Genomic DNA, 19,417 nt, shown 5'->3' on the forward strand with positions numbered 1-19,417 from the left:
TTCAGGATGATACGCAGATGAGTGAAATTGCTTTATTCCAAAGCTATCCATAACTTCCTTGAATAACTTTGACATAAAATTGGATATCTGATATGATTGGATTTCTTTTGGTTGCCCATATCTGGTAAAAAAAAAGTTAACTCTCTACAACTTTCTTACCTGTAATATTTCTGAATGGAATTGCCTCTGGAAATCTAGTAGACACAATGATTATGGTCAGAAATACTGATTCACACTTTCCGTTATAGGCAGGGGCCACACACAATCCGGGACGTCAGTAAAAGGTTCTTCAGATGCTGGAATGGGGATTAAGGGTGCTGGTTTGATTACTGCCTGAGGTTCCCCTATTACCTGAAAGGTGTTACAGAAAACCTTTGCACATGAAAGAGCCATCTCCACTTGCTCCCTATTTAAACTTCAAAACCTGAAAGAAAGCAAACGTTCCCCACACACTCGCTGTCTTTAAATTCAATAATCCCAAACCACACAAGGAATTAAACTTTAAAATCCCAGTAATGAGTCCCCAATTTTATTACAATTCCAACAGTGACTCGGATACTGCAAGACTGCAAGGAAAGGGTACTTCGCTCCAGGAATGATTTCACGCAAAATCGGGATTTTCTATGTTAAAACAAACGTTATTACTAATACAGTATTAAAATATCTTTCAGTGGTTAGCACTGCTGCCTCACGGTGCCAAGGTCCCAGGATCGATCCTGGCCTTGGGTCACTGTTTGTGTGGAGTTTGCACATTCTCCCTGTGTCTGCGTGGGTCTCACCCCCACAACCCAAAGATGTGCAGGGTAGGTGGATTGGCCATGCTAAATTGTCCTTTAATTGGGAAAAAAAATTGGACATTCTAAATTTATAAAAAATAAATAACTAAAAATTTGTTAACATCACACAAGAAAATAGCTGACAATTACTCCTTAAACAACGCTAATCAATACAGTGACACCATAACTCTTAACTGCTATCTTTATTCCCAAACAACAAAACCATCTCAGGTCTCAATCCACTTTTAAATACAGTTCGCACTCAGCAATACTTGCTGTCTGGATCTTTGAGAAAGAGTGATGATTTGACTCCTTTAATATGAAGACCTGACCCTGTCAGAACAAGGCAAGATCTCCAGCTCATCTTCAGCACCTGTCGTTCCGGGCCGGGCATGCCGTCGAAGACTCCGGCTGAGCAGGGAGCAGTGCGACATATCTGCCAGATCATGGCGCACCTGACACTGCGGGGGTTTGGGGGAGGACACCCACTCCCAGTCGCCTTAAACTTATTGCCACGGGGTCCTTCCAGGCGCCGAGTGGCGACCTGTCTGGGATCTCACAGATCTCAGTGCACAGGTGCATCCGGCGCCGTCACAGAGACCCTATATACCCAGGCGGCTCAATACGTCAAATTCAATGTGGAGTGGGCCCACCAGGATGCCGGGGCAGTGGGGTTCACTGGCATTGCAGGATGTCCCGGGTCCAGGGGGTGGTAAATGGGATGCGTATCTCCCTATGAACACTTGCAGATGACAGGTCGCTCTACACAAACTGAAAGGGTTTCCACTCGATGAACGTGTAGCTGGTGTATGACCACATCAGGCACGCCTGCCCACGATATCCGGGCAATGTGCATGATGTCTTCATCCTGGCACACTCGGCGGTTCATGACCTCTTCAGGGCGCCCCCCTGGCTGGGAGGCTGGCTCCTGGTGACAGGGATTATCCGCTGCGGTTGTGACTGGTGACACCTATACGGAGGCCACAGACCGACTCGGAGACCCACTACAACGACACTCATACAGCGACCAGGGGCGTGATCGAGTGGTGCTTCGGCATCCTGGAGTTACGGTTCAGATGTCTGGACCGCTCTTGAGGAGCCCCCCAGTATAGCGCTCGGAGAGTCTGCCACATCATGGTGGCCTGCGGCGTCCTCCTCAACATTGTGCAGCAGAGGGGCCACATGCTGCAGGAGGAGGGTGAATGCCAGGCCTCCTCCGATGAGGAGATTGCTGGGGTGAGGGTGGGCAGGACATGGGGCCAGGGCAGGCTCAGGAGGCTGCAAACCGTGCGCGCCTGGGCCGGCGTGCACGGGACGCTCAAATCGCCTCCAGGTTCACCGACTAGGGCTTGGCCAGGAGCACGGACAGCGACGGCCGGTGTGGCCTGGTCGCCCTCTGGGTGGGACGGAGGTTGGGGGGGGGGTCACAGTGCTGCCTTCTGACCCTGGCGGCCCTGAGGAGGTTGTGCAGTGTTTTGCGACACTGCTGGCCGGTCCTGGCGGTGGGGCCCACGGCGCTGACAACCTCTCCCACCTGCGCCCAGGCGCCCGCCGGCAGGTGGCTGCCTCCTTACCACCCCAGGGTACAGGGTGGCCCGTCTCTCCTCCACGGCGTCCAGCGATGTCTCGATTCTGCTTCCGCAAACCGTGGTGTCACTCTCCTTGTTGCCACCTTGTTGGCTGGGATGGTGGGGGGGGGGGGGGGGGGGGGGGGGGGGGAAGGTGGAGTGCTGACATGCGGCCACAGCTTGTCGGCCTCTCGAGTGTCAATCCCGAATCTGACAAATCCGACACTGTTTCTCTTCTTTAATATAAATTTAGAGTACCCAATTCATTTTTCCAATTAAGGGGCAATTTAGCATGGCCAATCCACCTATCCTCACATCTTTGGGTTGTGGGGGTGAAACCCACGCAGACACGGGGAGAATGTGCAAACTCCACACGGACAGTGACCCAGAGCCGGGATCGAACCTGGGACCTCGGCGCCGTGAGGCAGCAGTGCTAACCCACTGCGCCACCGTGCAGTCCTTCTGACATCATTTTTCATTGCAATCGCTCATTTTCCATGTGGCTCCGGTTAACGGTTGATGAATTGCTCCGGGAACGCCACCAATTTTGTTGTCGTTAACAGTTCACCGGTTCTGACCCGGAGTCAGCACTTAGTCTGTGAAACGGAGAATCCCACCCAATGTCTGTAATGAACTACTCCACGGGGAACCCTCTTAATCAAAACAAAAACCCATTCGCCCAAAGCTTTCAAATGTCTTCATCGTACCTCTGACTCCCAAAATCCCTGGGTGGGCTTCTCCGGTTCGCCAGCCGTGTTTTCCTGCACGGTGTGCCCTCACCGGCAGCGAGATCCTCCATTCTGGCTACCGGCCAACGGATTTCCCATTGTGGCCACCTCATGCCGTTGGGAAACCTGGGTGCGCTGCCGGCGGAGAGCAGGACCCTGCTGACGGAGAATTCCACAGCCTATCGGTCTCGCAAACCAGGGTTTTTAACGCCGACTGCAGAGGTCACACACACTGACCCTCACTGCATCAAATATTCCCGAAATTCTAACTTTTATCGCCGATGCAATTCATTGCTCGCTGCTTTCGCCCCATCGATGGGGGAGCACTGACCCCACGCCGGACAGTGTGGCATCGCATGGTACTGCCACTTGTGGGATCGCAGTACGTCAAGATGTTGGGTGGCAGCCGCTGTTCTTTCACTTTCGCGAATGTTTCGTCCAGTGGAGCTGCTACGACCACTTCTGGAGCTTCTTCAACAATGTGTGTCGGAGTTCCGGCGAAGTCACCAAGTTGGGGATGAATTTCCCGTAATAATTTATGAGGCTTGGGAGCGACTTTAGGTCGCTTGTGTTTCGTGGGGTCGGTGCCCTTTCAGAGCTGCCACTTTGTCTTCCACAGGGTGCAGACAGTCTTTCCCACAGCGCCAGGGTCCCAGGTTCGATTCCCGGCTGGGTCACTGTCTGTGTGGAGTTTGCACGTTCTCCCCGTGTCTGCGTGGGTTTCCCTCCGGCTGCTCCGGTTTCCTCCCACAGTCCAAAGATGCGCAGGCTCGGTGGATTGGCTATGCTAAATTTATTCCTTGGTATTCCAGGGATGTGCAGGTTAGGTGGGGATGGGGTGCGGGAGTGAGCCTAAGTAGGGTGGTCTTTCAGAGGATCGATGCAGACCTGATGGGCTGAATGGCCTCCTTCTGCACAAAAAGGATTAGTTGGGTCGCCCTGCACTGCGCACACTATCATCCATTGACTTTTGAAGTTTCTGGGCTCCTTCCTTGGAATTCTCCGGGGACAACACCAGTTCCTTGGCTCTCTTAAGGCCTAGGGTGGTTTCTGCCAGTCGCTTTCTCTGCATTGCGATGTTGTTCATCCCGCTGACCAATCAGTCCCGTAGCATCTCAGTAAGGGTTGCCCCATACTCACAGTGTCTTGGGTCATGGTGGTTTGCCTCTAACTCTACCAATCCGTTCAGGTTTTTGAGTCTGGGGCTGCTGGATCTGTCACACTCTGAATGATGTTGAGCTTTGGGGGCTACACAAGTAGTCAGAAGGATCACCTTGTGTTGGTCATCGCCTTTTATACTGTCAGTACGAAAAATAGGAGTTTATTCCTTCAGCGCACTGGGGCCAGTCCTCCACACCCGCATTATTTGGCTTGAGTTTTCCGAACAAGGGCATTTCCGGGTTATTCTCACATTTCATTCCTTACCGGAGTTTCAAGGAAGGGTTCCCGAACCTCATGCTTGATTCTCGTCGCCAATGTAGCAATCCAGGAGACGCGAAGGAGAAGGCTAAACAGGTTTATTTTAACTCATATATTGAAGCCGCTGCCACGATGCACAACACTAATGTCCCGGCCCGGGAATATCGGAGTTCCAGGTACCGGTCCGGGAGCAGAATTTGAGGAGCGCCCGTATTCGTACTCCACGGGCCCCAATGGGCGATCGATTAATGACACCCCCTCCCCTCCCGCCCAGAGTCCTCGTGAGGGTTATCGCTGGAGGAATACCTCTGATCATTGGAGTTTTGCGGGATCTTGCTGTGCACAAACCACTGGGTTTCCTACACCGTACAGCTGCGCACTGTACCCAGGGTCGCCAACTGTGAGCAAACGTATTCTTGAAGGTTTCATGCCCTGACTCGTCTCTCCCCCCCCCCCGCACATCTCTCTGCGTGACTCACCACCTACCTATGCCAACTCAATTGTCTGACTACCACCAATCCACCAATTTTAATACAATTTTATGCATCTGGTAAAGAAAAATGTGCAAAGATGATTTTTCTCCAGGGTCACACACTGCAGTGTCCTGGGGATGGGATGTCCAGTTCCTGGAGTCTCCAGGGCCATGCCCTGGGAGGGGTTGGTAAACCTGCAACTCAAACAGGACAGGGTCCAGATCTCTGGCCTCTCACTGGTCAGGAGGCGGAAAGAGCCGAGAGTGAACGAAACTTTTTTTTTTGGAGCAGACTCGTGGTCACGTGTGTTTGAACTCCCAAGACTGGCAACAAAAAAAAAGTTCCTCGACTTCCCCCAAAACTCCCTTCCAGTCCCGTTTCACACTCGGTTTAAACCCTCCCCCCCCCCCCCCCCTCCCCTGCAAGCGAGCAAGTATCGGACGAGTTAACAAGGAGCCTCATTCATGGCTGATTTGTGATTTAGAAAGTTCGACAGAACTTTGCACAGAGACAGAGAGAGAGAGAGAGAAACGGATTTGGTGATCGGTGCGGTGAGAGGGACCAAGGACGTTGTTTAAATAGAAAAGGTTTGTCTTTATTTATCTATTTGACTATGTTCCTCTCTCCCTGTGGCCCTGAATGAGCCGCTTGCCTGAAATTGACAAGGAAATTTACCATGCTTGTCAGTTTCACTGATGGTTGAGGGAGATCCTCAGCTTCGATTGTGGACAGAAAGGTTCTTATTCTGTGTTTTTATTTCTCTATTTGAGCGCAGTCCTGATTCACAGAACTTTTCGAGATTTCAGTGTTGGTTGATGGATTGGGGGGGGGGGGGGGGGTCAGTTTTTGTTTGCTGGGCTCAGTAACAGGGGCTTGGTGATTATTAAATGAGGATTAGAATGTATTTGGCTGGCTCCAGGGGGGGGGGGGGGGGGGGGGGTTTGCCTTCTGCGGATTTTCACTCCTGAAAGGTTTGCTGCGTTTCGCTGGAGATCTGAAATAAAAGCAGAAAATGCTGGAAATACTCCGGGTGTGCACGGAGAGGGGCAACAAGAGTTCACGTTTCGAGGCCAACGCGGCGTCTTGGGGGCTCTGAAGAAATGGAGCCGAGGCGTTAACTCAGCCGCGCGTTCCTCGCCGGCGCGCCGTTCGCTGGAAGTCCTCCCGCCGCTTGTCAATGGGATTTCCCAATGAAGCCCCCCACCCCCGCTGCTGGGAGGGGTTGGGGGGGGGGGTGTCCGTTGCTGGCGGTAACAGAGATCCCGGTCGCGCAGAGAATTCTGGCCGATTCCTCTCTCTCCGCAGTTGCTGCACGACCTGCTGAGTATGCCCAGTATTTAGTCTTCAGCTTCGCTCAGGTTGCTGATTTTTAAAAAAGAATAAAGATAAAAATAGTTCCTGCTTCAAGCGGTTGGAATTCTGCCTAAAGGGCGGCACGGTAACACAGTGGTTAGCACTGTGGCTTCACAGCACCAGGGTCCCAGGTTCGATTCCCGGCTTGGGTCACTGTCTGTGCGGAGTCTGCACGTTCACCCCGTGTCTGCGTGGGTTTCCTCCGGGTGCTCCGGTTTCCTCCCACAAGTCCCGAAAGACGTGCTGTTCGGTGAATTGGGCATTCTGAATTCTCCCTCTGTGTACCCGAACAGGCGCCGGAATGTGGCAACTAGGGGATTTTCACAGTAACTTCATTGCAGTGTTAATGTAAGCCTACTTGTGACAATAAAGATTATTTAAAAATTACTGAAGGAGGTCTAGCCTGCTTATTATTTGTATGTCGGCTAGTGAAATATCCGTGCCTTCTCATCTCGCCTTCCAGTTCTTGGTCTGTCGTGCTGGAGGTTGAAGCAGTTTGTGTTTTTTTTAAAATGTGATGAGGCTTTCTGCCTCTTCCACCATTTCAAGCATTGAGTCCCAAAACCCCGCCAACCTCTGAGTGAACAAAATCACTCCTCAACCTTCCTCTAATCCCTCTATTCAGACACACACACACTCACGTACCCTGACCCGCCAACATTCAGATCAACATTATTGGTTCGTCTTTTTTAAACTCAGTCGTTTATTGCTACGACTCTGCTTTACATCGGCTCAGACACTCTGCTGCTTTTGTGAAAACCTCAACTTTTTTGGAAATCCAGTTTGCTGTTTTGCCAATCCTTTACTATTCGCTAGAATCCAGAAGGAGGCCATTCGGCCCATTGAGTCTGCACCAACCCTTTGAAAGAGCATCTTACCTAGGCCCACTCCCCTTCCTTACCCCCAGAACCCCCACCTAACCTGAACGTCCTTGGACACTCTGGAGCAACTTATCTCGGCCAATCCACCTAACCTGCACATCTTTGTGAAATTTGTTCATTGGCCCTTGAGTCAGCAAAATATGCAAATATGGCCCCTGGAGCGACCAGGTTGGACACGCCGGCTTTAACTCTATTTCCCTTGGTTATTGATATCACTGCTAAACAGGCGGCCTTTCCTCGTTATGTTACAAACCGAGATTATATCTCCCCTCAATCTGCCCTGTTCAAAAGCAAATTAACCGAGCCAATCCAATCTTCCCTCATTTCTAAAATTCTCCATTTCTGGCAATATCCTGGTAAATCATCTCCACATCCTCTCTCGTGTGATTACACCCTTCCTGTAATGTGACCAGAACCGGGTGCAATACTGTATCTGTGGTCTAACTGGTGATTAAAAAAAAAAAAATCTATTTAGAGTACCCAATTCTTTTTATTTCCAATCAAGGGGCAATTTAGTGTGGTCAACCCGCCTAAACTGCATATCTTTGGGTTGTGGGGGGTGAGACCCACGCAGACACGGGGAGAATGTGTAAACACCACACGGACAGTGACCCGGGGCTGGGATCTGTGAACATTCCCTCTATTCCTCAATATCCTACTATTTATTGTGCATTCCTTTGCCTTGTTTGACTTCCCAAATCCATTATCGCCTCCTTTCCCTGGGTTAAATTCCACTTTGGGGCTGTTTAGCACAGGGCTAAATCGCTGGCTTTGAAAGCAGACCAAGCAGGCCAGCAGCACGGTTGGATTCCCGTACCAGCCTCCCCGAATAGGCGCCGGAATGTGGCGACTAGGGGCTTTTCACAGTAACTTCATTTGAAGCCTACTCGTGACAATAAGCGATTTTCGTTTCATTTTTACACTTGCCTTTTTTTTCCTACCAGTTCTTCAAATCTTTCTAATTGACAAGTTTATATTGTGCCTCAGAATTTTTTTCAAATAACCTGCCCACAGGGTTAAGCTAACTGGCCTGTCATGCTATCAATTCCTTTTCAACAACACAAAGTCAGCAGTTTTCCAGCCACTTAGATCCTATAGCAGGCCATTCAGCCCATTGCCCAGGCTCTGGCAGAGCGATTCAACTAATCCACTTCCACCCTCTCCTCCGGGTGCCCCCATGCTGTAAGTGAGCGTTGGTGACCATTAACTTTCATTGGATTACTCCAGGTTTAAGTTTGGCAAAGTACCGCAGTGGTTTGCCATTGCCCCCTGCAGTCTTGCTGATCTCCTCTTGCCCCCTGTCATCAGCGGTATTGGAAGGTTTTACTGGCTGATAGTCAACATGTTTGGCCGTGTTATGCTGCATCTTCCATGGCCACCGAGTCCTGAGGTGGGACCTCAACCCAGAGTTTCTGGCTGAAAGGCAGGGACAATGTGTCACAAGACATCCCCTATTTACCCATACAGGTAAAAATCCCTTTCAAATATCTAGTCCTCTCTTTGACACAGTAGTGAGGCACTATGGACGGCTCTGCTAGGCTGTGAACACCAGATATCTCCAGCTTGCCTCGTCAGTGGTTTCGGATGTGTTGGATGAGTGAGGTGGGTGGGGGAGGGTCATTGGGTTCAGATGTGATGGGGTGGTACGGTGGTTAGCACTGCTGCCTCATCGCGCCAGGGACCCGGGTTCGATTCCGATGCGTGTGCGGAGTCTGCACTTTCTCCCCGTGCGTGCGTGGGTTTCCTCCGGGTGCTCCGGTTTCCTCCCACAAGTCCAAAGGTGTGCAGGTTAGGTGGGGGTTGCGGAGACAGGGTGGGGGAGGGGGCCTAGTTAGGGTGATTTCTGCACTGCAGGAATTCTATGATTGTGTGTGTTGGGTGAGGGAGGGGTGGGGGGAGGGTTTAATAAGGTCAAGGGGAGACCACACTGAGTAAAATAAAGAAGTAGGTTTATTTACGATAACGATGTGTACCCTAGCCGATAGATCCTGTCTTGGTTCCACCTGGCTGTCGGTACCTTACTGGTTGACGCTTTGTACATATGGGGCTGGATTGTCCGTTTCTGCGGCTAAGTGTTGCGCCAACGAAGAATCCGTGGACTTTTACAACAGCAAAATTGGCGGCGCACCTCGACCGATTCTGCTCCTGGTGAGGGGCCCACATTGGCACCGTGTGGAACACCATTGAATCGCATGGAAAAGGGTGAGGGATTTGCCCGGTCTGTGATGGACACTCTCAGGGCTGACAAGCTGCAGCCGCGCTTCAATAATACCCCCCCCCCCCCCCCCCCCCCCCCCCCCCCCCCCCCCCCCGGGGCCAGAGGGCACCCAGGGGTTCACCTATATGATCCAGGGCACCGGGTTGAAAGCAGGCGGTCAGCATCATGTGCAGCCACATGGCTACTTTCCGTCTGTGGTAATGGTGTTCCGTGCCCACCCCGACCCCACAGCCCACCTCCTGGCCACAGGCCCCCCCCCCCCCAGCTCCTCCACCCGGCCCTGGCAGATGCCCCCCCCCCCCGGCCAGCGGCAGGGCTGTAGGCCGAGTATGGGGTTGCTGGAGACTGTCTGTACGCCCTCTCTCTCTCCCTCAGCAGCCACCACCCCAGGTTCACGATCAATGTGAGAACACATGTGGACCGCGCCATCGGGGACTCGGTCCATCGGAGGCAGAGAATCATGGGTGGGCCCACTAATAGGCAAATGGTGTTTAAAGGACACACGGTGTGCGTCGCATTGACGCCATTTTTGAGGTGATGGAGAATCACAATTTGCCGTCCTTTGGCCCTGCGAGGGCCAAAGGAAAGATATTGATTCACACCTTGTAATTCCTGTGCGGGATATTACATTCCTGACCCCCTCGATGCCCGATGACTCTCACCGGTTCTGGCAGATTGTCATGTACCTAATGTGCCGGGTTAATTGGTGTAAACCTCACGGTGAACGCCGTCTGCGGCAGGAACGTCACATCCCGGTGGAGGCAGCCCCACTGTTGAATTGGCGACGTCTGTGTCTCGTTTCAGAATCTGAAGATGCAACGTCAGGCATGTCGGCATCGAGATAGACTGGGGGGCGCCTCAGTAGGCTGGCTCAGCAATGGACTTCGAGAATCCAGGACAGGTTTCTTCCGAGGGACATCACGGGGAACCAACCTCTGTGATCCAAAAGCCGACACATCAGTTGCCTCCGGACCTGAACTTGGTTAGAGACGGTCCTGTTTGAGTGGCCACAGTCCCAGAGATCCAGCGAGCACCGTTAGTGAAGTTACGAATGAACAGCGCATCATCCAGTTTAAGTGTCGAAGCCGTTGACGTCGAACTGGGCAATGCCCTCGTGACTCCTGGTTACGGCATACCTTCACGCCAATATCCAGTAGAATCAAACCCCTGTTACCTTTCACAAAAGCAGCAATTCTTCACTCGCGAAAGAGGCCCCGTTATCCGTCACCAGCACCTCCGCGCTCGAAAAAGAAACGCACAATCGCTTGACGGTTGCTCGGGAGTGATCGTCACCATCTTGCGAACCTCCAGCCGCATTCAGTGGGCGCCCACCTGGACCAGAAACATCGAAGCCAGGAATGGCCCGGTGGAATAGGCATGTACGCGGGCCGCGTCCCAGCCACTCCCAATCGTGTACGGATGCTGCCGTGGGAGCTTCCGATGCTCTTGAAAGATGAAGCACTGCTGGGCCAGTGTCTCAATATCTGTGTCCATCTTTCACAGTCAGCTGCGAGAACTTTGCGGAGAAAGCCTTCAACTCCCCTGGTAGCTGTCGATATTGGCCACTGGCACTCAATGCCATACCATTTCACCTTGTTGAACGCCCAAATATACGATTACTCTCACTTGAAACATGCACTTTGCACGGTGCATGCGGAGCCCATACAAACGTTTCAATACCACCTTGAGGTTCTACAAATGTCCATGGCCCCTGCGACTAGCGCATCGCAGCAACCTGCGCAGGAAGTTCTCCTCCATGACGCGCTGGAAGACTGCGCATGCCGAGGATACTCCGAATGGGAGCCGGGTGTACTCCTCAAACCTCCGGTGCATACTGATGGTGACGTACCTCCGGGAGGATTTATCGAGCTCCAGCTGTAGATAAGCGTTGTTCGTGTCCAATTTTGCAAATGCAGAGCCACCGGCCAATGCAGCATAAAGACCCTCGATGCGAGGTCAAAGGTAACGGTTCTACCTCGGAAGCCGTATTCACCGTCGATCTATAGTCTCTGCAGAGGCGGAATGTCTTATCCCACCTCATGACGGGGACCAGCAGCATCGTCCAATCGACTGATGCCCAAACTCTCCTGGGGAGAAGTTCGGTCTCGACTTTCTCCTCTAAAGCGGAAGGAGCGGGGCGGGCACTGAAATATCGAGGCTGGGCCTTCGGGTCCACCTGGATCTTGGCCATGGTCCCTCTCATTGTACACAAACCAGGCCGGAAAACTGCTGGGAACTTGCTCAGTTCTGTACACACACCGCCAGGCCGCACTTGGAAGAGATGCTGGCAATCTGACTGCAGCTGGTGGAGCCAATCGTGACCCAGTAGGTCGGGCCGCTTCCTTACACAACTATGAGGGGAATGTGATCTGATTGGTGCTCGTAATCTACCTGAGCAAAGGTGGATCGATTGGATTGGATTGGATTTGTTTACTGTCACGTGTACCGAGGTACAGTGAAAAGTATTTTTCTGCGAACAGCTCAAACAGATCATTTAATACATGAAAAAAACCCAATGTAATAGGGCAACACAAGGTACACAATGTAAATACATAGACACCGGCATTGGGTGAAGCATACAGGGGTTATAGTATTAGTTGGGTCAGTCAATAAGAGGATCGCTTAGGAGTCTGTTCGTGTGTGTTCTTAGGCTTTTGTATCTCCTGCCCGATGGAAGAGTGAGTAAGCCGGGTGGGAGGGTCTTTGATTGTGCTGCCCGCTTTCCCCAGGCAGCGGGAGGTGTAGATGGAGTCAATGGATGGGAGGCAGGTTCGTGTGATGGACTGGGCTGTGTTCACGACTCTCTGAAGTTCCTTGTGGTCTTGGGCCGAGCAGTTGCCATACCAGGCTGTGATGCAGCCCGATTGGATGCTTTCTATGGTGCATCTGTAAAAGTCGATGTGGACATGCCAAATTTCCTTAGTTTCCTGAGGAATTATAGGCACTGTTGTGCTTTCTTGATGGTAGCGTCGACGTGGTTGGGCCAGGACAGATTTTTGGTGAAACCAGAGAGAAAATGCTGGAGAATTTCAGCAGGTCTGGCAGCATCTAATAGGGAGAGAAAAGAACTAACGTTTTGAGTCGAGATGACCTTCTGTCAAAGCTCTGGCAAAGAGATCTGCAGCCCCTGTCGTCAGGGAGGTTTCGCCCAAAAGCTTTCTCTGTGTTTCCACATGATTTATACCGCAGACCAAACGATCATCGAGCATATTCAATAAAGCAGTTCCATACTCGCAGAACTCGGCCATCTTCCATAGCCGTGATATGAACCCTGACGGATACACCGGGGGTTCTCTCCGCTGTATCATTTTGAACAAGTACTGATGAGGTTGGGTTAAAGTGTTGCGCTGCAGGTACCACGACTTGGTCGAACGAGTGTGTATCTGCCGCCTCTGGGTGCGTGAGACTCTGGATCAGCTGGATGACCCCGAGCTCATTCTTCATCATGTTGTTGGCCTGGAAGAAATAACGCAATTGTTCTCCGTACTGGGGCCAGTGTCAAATGCATCTAACTGCCCAAACGGAGACATGGGAAAATAATTGGATCCACCCTGGGTCCAGAGATTCGGGGAGGTAGTTCAGCCGAGTAGGTTGCAGCGTCGACAGCAAACCCGTTTACCCCTCGTCGCCAGTTTAATAAGGACACGAGGAGTCCATGCTGAGTAAAATAAAGAATAACGTTTATTTACGGTAATGATATGTGCGCTACCCGGTCGACCCCACCCGGGTTCCCTCTGTCTGTCGGTATCTTACTGGCTGACCTTTGGTGCAATGGCTAATGGACTGCCCCCTCCCTCAGGGGGAGCTCGTATTCCGTGAGGGCCACAGGGAAAGATAATCATTCCCACTCCACATGTCCCGTGCAGTGGGATTTTTATCGAGGAGTTCAGATATATTCGGTGGGGGGAGGAGGAGGAGGTGGAACGGGATGATAGTTCACCAAATTCCCTTCCCGTAAATCAATCTTTGCCACAAGAGCCATTAAACTAATATTGCTTGCTGCAAAAGCCGATGTCACTAGTAATGAAAAGAATTGAGGCCCCATATTTGGGGGAGATGGTGGTGTATTGGTGACGTCAGTGGACTAGCAATCCCCAGATCCAGGCTAATACTCCGGGGTCACAGGTTCAAATCCCACCCCAGCAGCTGGTAGAATTTAAATTCAATGAATAAGTCTGGAATATAAAGTGAGCTCGATTGTGTATAAAACCCATCTGGTTCACTAATGTCCCTTAGGGAAGGAAATCTGCCGTCCTTACCCGGTCTGGCCTACATGTGACTCCTGACCCACAGCAATGTGGTTCACTCTTAACAGCCTTCTGAAATGGGCGAACAAGATATTTAGTTCATGGACAATTAGGGATGGGCCTAGTCAGTGATGCCCACGTTCTGTGGAGGGAGAAGAAAAGGCAGTTTCCAGTTGGCAGGCTTTGCTGGGGCCTCCGCGATTCACAATCTTTGTTCATGACCGAGTTGAGGGATGTTTGCTGACGGTACAAAGCTGGGTACGGGTGTAAGCAGTGTGAAGGACACAGAGACGGCAAAGAGATACAGACAGATGAAATGACTGGGCAACAGGATGTCAGAGGAGAAAATGCAACGTTATTCACTTTTTGCTTGGAAAGAGTAGAAGAATAGAAAGTGTTTAGAGAGTGAGAAACAATGAAAACAAAGTGCTGGGAATGCTCAGGAATTCAGAACTCCAGAAGGGAGTTAATATTTGACCCAACATTAACACACTCTCTCTCTCTCTCTGTTTAGCTCATTGGGCTAAATCGCTGGCTTTCAAAGCAGACCAAGGCAGGCCAGCAGCACGGTTCGATTCCCGTAGCAGCCTCCCCGAACAGGCACCGGAATGTGGCGACTAGGGGCTTTTCACAGTAACTTCATTTGAAGCCTACTCGTGACAATAAGCGATTTTCATTTCATTTCTCTCTCTGTCTCTCTCTGTTTCTCTGTCTCTCTCTCTCTCTGTCTCTCTCTCTCTCTCTGTGTCTCTCTCTCCTCTCTCTGTCTTCTGTGTCTCTCTCTCTCTCTCTCTGTCTCTCTCTCTGTCTCTCTCTCTGTCTCCCCCTCTCTCTCTCTCTCTCTCTCTCTCCCTCTCTCTCTCTCTCTCTCTCTCCCTCCCTCTCTCTCTCTGTCTATCTCTCTGTGTCTCTCTCTCACCGGAGATGCTACCAGGACCTTCTGGGTTTATCCAGAACGGAACTCTCTTAATTTCAGATTCCCAGCATCTGCAGTTTTCTGTTTCACTGAGAAGTTATTAAAAGTTGTTGCTGTTGACCAAGAAATACAGAAGTTGTTGATCTACTGGTACGCCGAGCAATTAGAAAGGCGAGAGGGACATTGCTCTTTTGTTGCAGGGGGCTTTGGGAGGACGGCACAGTAGCACAGTGGTCAGCACTGTTGCTTCACAGCGTCAGGGTCCCAGGTTCGAATCCCACTTGGGTCACTGTCTGTGTGGAGTCTGCATGCTCTCCCCGTGTCTGTGTGGGTTTCCTCCGGGTGCTCTGGTTTCCTCCCACAAGTCCCGAAAGGTGTGCTTGTTAGGTGAATTGGACATTCTGAATTCTCCCTCCGTGTACCCGAACAGGCACCGGAATGTGGCGACTAGGGGCTTTTCACAGTAACTTCATTGCAGTGTTAATGTCAGCCTACTTGTGACAATAAGTACCCAATTAATTTTTTCCAATTAAGGGGCAATTTAGCGTGGCCAATCCTCCTAACCTGCACATCTTTTGGGTTGTGGGGGTGAAACCCACGCAGACACGGGGAGAATATGCAAACTCCACACGGACAGTGACCCAGAGCCGGGATCGAACCTGGGACCTCGGCGCCATGCGGCAGCAGTGCTAGCCACTATGCCACCGTGCTGCCCTTGACAATAATAAAGATTATTATTCTTAGCAGTATATGGATAAGAAAGTCTTGATACAGTTGCAAGGGATTCCTGGAATATTGCGAGCAGGTTTTGTCTCTATTCCTAAGGAAGGACGTACATACCCTGGAGCGAAGATCTATGTCATTGGTTCACATTATGATGGAACGTCCCGTGAGGAGAAATTGAGTAGAACCTCATTGCAGTGTTAATGTAAGCCTACTTGTGACGATAATAAAGGTTATTATTGTTATACGGCTCAATGAAACATTCCGATCTGGATCTCGCCCTCGCTAGTTTTGTGCTGGGCAGAACGAGTCAGGTGGCTGCCTTTCGGCCTGGCGTAGTGCCCGACTTTGGGCTCATGCGGGATTTGCCCATTGTGCCTGGTGGGGTGGGGGCAGCGGGGTCGCTGAATCGCCTCCATAAAAGCAGCAGGTGCTGCAAATATTCAGCGGGTCTGGCAGCACCAGTGGCGTGAGAAAGAATGAGCCGGGGCAGCACGGTGGCGCAGTGGTTAGCATTGCTGCCTCACGGCGCTGAGGTCCCAGGTTCGATCCCGGCTCTGGGTCACTGTCTGTGTGGAGTTTGCACATTCTCCCCGTGTCTGCGTGGGTTTCACCCCCACAACCCAAAGATGTGCAGGATAGGTGGATTGGCCACGCTAAATTGCCCCTTGATTGGAAAAAACGAATTGGGTATTCTAAATTTTTTTTTTAAAAAGAAAGAATGAGCATTTTGAGAGCAGTATGATTCTAATCGACTCGAGAGTTCTGAGGAAATCCTATCTGATTCAATGCCAACTCTGTTCCTCTCTCTCCGTAGACCCACTGAGCTTCCTGCAGCGCACTCTGCTTTTATTTCTCAGTCCCAGCAATTCGCTTCGATTTTCCTACTTGTCGAGGAAAATAGTTTCAGAAATTACTGATGTTAATTTCCCCTGACTGACGCTATTATGCAAATGAAACATTTTGTTGTCGGGATGTGGGTCTCACTCACAAACACGGCTGTGTTCATTGCTCATCTCCAGTGTTTCAAAATAGTTTATTTCCTTTTGCAAGTTGTCTACTTTCTGATGAAATTAGCGTGCAGCCTCCCGGCTTGGTGTTTTTTTTGCCACGTTAAAGTTGCTTTAAGAATGCAAGTTCCTCATTTTCACAGAGCAGTGACAAACTTTTTTTGTGTGTTGTAACCAGATCTGAAAAGCAGCCGCTTGTCAATGATTGTCTTTGGCCTTTCCCTGGATCAGTGCATGGACACCTCAGCCTGCTCTGTCTGTGCACTGATTGGTGCTGTTTGGAATTCTCCCTGTGAATTAGGCAGGAGAGTTACGCATCATCAACAATAAAAATGTGCATTTATATAGCACCTTATTGCCTTCCCTGGTCATTGCATATAATTGTCCATCTAGGGACTGGCAATAAATGCAGCTCCAGCCAGCAACACCTACATCCCTTCGATGAATAAAGAAAGAGACCAATAGTGTTGATAAAGTACGGTGATTAATCTCTCTGTTGATGAATCAGTAACCGACCCAGACTTTACAGGGAAAGACCTGGGAACCATCATTCTAAAGTCACCTGTTCCTCAAGCAGGCTCCTCGCACCACATGTCGGGCCCTCTCTCTGTCCCAAAGTATAATCGGCTGAAGGAAATCTTAAAAGAGCCAGGGTCCCCACTACCTGGGAAGGTAATCCTGGGAACGCCACTCACTGGTGGTAATTGATGGGGGAGGCAGGGGTGTGTGTGAGGTGACGGTGTGAGTACATTACTTGGATTCAGAAGAAACTGCTGTGCCGTGATGAGTTTGCATATTCACGGACCTCAATCATGACTGTGCCGGTGGGCAGCACGGTGGCCTAGTGGTTAGCACAGCTGCCTCACGGCGCTGAGGTCCCAGGTTCGATCCCGGCCCTGGGTCACTGTCCGTGTGGAGTTTGCACATTCTCCCCGTGTCTGCGTGGGTTTCGCCCCCACAACCCAAAAATGTGCAGAGTAGGTGGATTGGCCATGCTAAATTGCCCCTTAATTGGAAAAAATAATTGGGTAATCTAAATTAAAAAATGACTGTGCCGGTGGCTGGAGCTGAAATTAAGGAAACAGAAATATCTGTGACCAAGATTAGGCAACAGGACATCCACTTGCAACATTGCAGTGGTCGGTGGGAATGTGGATAGGAGCTAGAGGAAGGTATTCTGTTTATAGAGTCAGAGAGGTTACAGTGCAGAAGGAGGCCATTTGGCCCATCGAGTCTGCACAGTTCTTCGAGCCTGTCTCCGCCATTCACACACCTCATGGCCGATCTGTACACTGACTCCGCCACCTCTCCTCCTTATCCACTGGTAACCTTGCACAACCGAAATTTCTCCATCTTGTGTTGGAAGCTGTATTTTTGTTTGTATTTATTCGAGGCCGGCATTTATTGCTTCAGCGGAAGAAATAAAAACCAAAAATGTTGGAAATATTCAGCAGGTCTGGAGAGCGAGGAACACGAGTTAAGGCTTGGAGTCAAATATTACTTTTCTTTTCTGGAACCAAAGCGTTCCGAGGAATCGTCATGTCAGACGGGAAACCATTAACTCTGCCTCTCTCTTCACAGATATTACCACACCCACTGAGTCTTTTCCAGCATTTTCTGTTCCTATTTCAGCATCCTCAGCATTCCCTATGGATACTGGTTGGAGCTTAGACAGAGTATGGCATCAAGGAGCCCGGGCTAAACTGGAGTCAATGGGAATCAGGGGGAAATCTCTCCGCTGGTTGGAGTCATACCCGGCACAAAGGAAGATGGCTGTGGTGGGTGGAGGTCAATCATCTCAGCTCCAGGCCATCACTGCAGGGGTTCCTCAGGGCAATGTCCTAGCCCCAACCATCTTCAGCTGCTTCATCAGTGACCTCCCTTCCATCATAAGGTCAGAAATGGGGATGTTTGCGGATGACTGCACAATGTTCAGCACCATTCGCGACTCCTCAGATAATGAAACAGTCCATGTCCAAATGCAGCAAGACCTGGACAATATCCAGGCTCGGGCTGACAAGTGGCAAGATAAATTTGCACCACACAAGTTCTACCTCCCCTGACATTCAATGACGTTACCATTGCTGAATTATCCCACTATCTAGTTCCTGGGGGTTACCATAGAGAAGAAATTTAAACTATCCAGCCGTATAAATACGGTGGCCACCAGAGCAGGTCAAGGACTAGGAATCCTGCGGCAAGTAACTCACCTCCTGACGCCCCCCCAAAGCCTATCTCAACATCTACAAGGCACAAGTCAGGAGTGCAATGGAATACTCTCCACTTGCCTGGATGAGTTCAGTTCCAACAACAATCAAGAAGCTCAACACCATCCAGGACAAAGTAGCCCACTTGATTGGCACCGTATATACCACCTCCAACATTCACTTCCTCCATCACCGACACATTGTGGCAGTCGTGTGTACCATCTACAAGATGCAGCACGGTAACACAGTGGTTAACACCGTTGCTTCACCGCTCCAGGGTCCCAGGTTCGATTCCCAGCTTCGGTCACTGTCTGTGTGGAGTCTGCACGTTCTCCCCGTGTCTGCGTGGGTTTCCTCCGGGTGCTCCGGTTTCCTCCCACAGTCCAAAGACGTGCAGGTTAGGTGGATTGGCCATGATAAATTGCCCTTAGTGTCCGAAAAGGTTAGGTGGGGTTACTGGGTTACGGGGATAGGGTTGGTGTGTGGGCTTAAGTGGGGTGCTCTTTCAAAGAGCAGGTGTTCACTCGATGGGCCGAATGGCCTCCTTCTGCACTGTAAATTCTATGATTCTGTGCACTGCAGCAACTCACCAAGGTTCTTTAGGCAACACCTTCCAAATCTTGGGAATTTTCTACCCCAGAGGGCTGTGGAAGCTCAGTCAATGAGTGTGTTTAAAGCAGAGATTGATCGATTTCTGATTAACAATAACGTAAAGGGTTATGGGGATAGTGGGTGGAAAAGGTATCGAGGTGTCCAATCAGCTTGGATCGCCTTGAATAGTGGATGAGGCTCGATGGGCTGAATGGCCTCCTCCTGTTCCTGCGTAATAAAACACTTTGGACATTTTATTAGTTGAAAGCTGATGGGGAAACAAGTTTAAATTAATTTGACACGGCTC

At 50.7% G+C, this 19,417-nt stretch overlaps 1 protein-coding gene across 3 annotated transcripts in view; it reads left to right on the forward strand.

Annotated features, from left to right (window-relative positions):
* The first annotated feature begins 5,373 nt into the window (after positions 1-5,373).
* LOC119977259 (arf-GAP with Rho-GAP domain, ANK repeat and PH domain-containing protein 1) overlaps positions 5,374-19,417 on the forward strand; it is a 259,394-nt gene continuing 245,350 nt past the window's right edge. The window contains exon 1 of one of the 3 annotated variants that reach the window (XM_038817991.1): positions 5,374-5,551. The gene's annotated coding sequence lies outside the window, so the exon portion shown is untranslated. The remainder of the gene's footprint in view (positions 5,552-19,417) is intronic. The other 2 variants (XM_038817990.1, XM_038817993.1) reach the window with 2 other exon arrangements.

Source organism: Scyliorhinus canicula, chromosome 14 (assembly GCF_902713615.1).
Source record: "Scyliorhinus canicula chromosome 14, sScyCan1.1, whole genome shotgun sequence".
Classification (NCBI taxonomy): domain Eukaryota; kingdom Metazoa; phylum Chordata; class Chondrichthyes; order Carcharhiniformes; family Scyliorhinidae; genus Scyliorhinus; species Scyliorhinus canicula.